We start from the raw sequence: 1,050 nt of genomic DNA on the forward strand, positions 1-1,050 counted from the left end.
TCCTCAGTTTCAGCAAGCAGGGTTGTGTCATCCGCATAACACAGATTGTTGATAAATCGTCCACCAATCCTGACCCCACATTTCTCCTCATAGAGCATATATGCATATATATGCATATATATGCATATATATGCATATTCTCCTCTATATATGCATACAAAGGTATTAATTCTGCCAAATTCCTTTCCACAAAATAGTGTGGGAAAATGTAGATTGAAATGTAATCCATTGCATGCTCACTCATTTATGCTCATCCGGCCATTTGGAATAAGAGTTTGTTTTGGTGAAAGAAACACACCTCCCTACTACCATATTAGTTTAACCAGTTTGAATATTATTTGGTAAAGCTGCAAAATTAAAAGATGAAGAAGAAGGAGGAGATGGAAGGTTTAAAGAAGGCAAAGAGAGAAGAGAGATTATAATGGACAAATTAAAAGGCTTTTATTAGGAGTATTAAAATGACATATGTGAAAAACAAAGTCCTAAGTAAAGGACAGTATTTATTTTTGTTGGTGGTGATGATAATGCTGATGATCTGGATTTGCTTTCTTGAGTACATCAATATCTAACAACAATTACTAGCACAACGATTGTTACGAGTGTTTTAAATGCGCATTCACAGTCATATATTAAAATCTCTATACACACATTTCAGAAGCAGGAGTGGCATCTACTTCTGTAAATTGCTTGCCCTGGGAAACCCTATGAAGATGGGAAAAGGGTCAAAGTCACGCAAGTGTCAAGGACTTTCATTCATAGACTCACTATGAGTCGTCTACGACTAGATGGCACTTACCAACAACAACAACATACACACATTCCTTACTTAATAGTGACATTGAGAAGTTCAATATGAGCCCTCCTGAATTGCTACAACAACTAGAGAAAGAAAACTATTAAGTGATGCATCTATAAATTATCTTTGGGTCTAAGTTTTCTAACAGGAAGGATTATTTAATTAACTCTATGACACAACCCTGCTTGCTGAAACTGAGGAGGACCTCATGCACTTGCTGCGGAGGGTCAAGGACTGCAGCCTTCAGTATAGAC

The sequence above is a fragment of the Elephantulus edwardii genome, unplaced genomic scaffold (assembly GCF_000299155.1).
Source record: "Elephantulus edwardii isolate Elephantulus edwardi_28Jun2011 unplaced genomic scaffold, EleEdw1.0 scaffold00009, whole genome shotgun sequence".
Classification (NCBI taxonomy): Eukaryota; Metazoa; Chordata; class Mammalia; order Macroscelidea; family Macroscelididae; genus Elephantulus; species Elephantulus edwardii.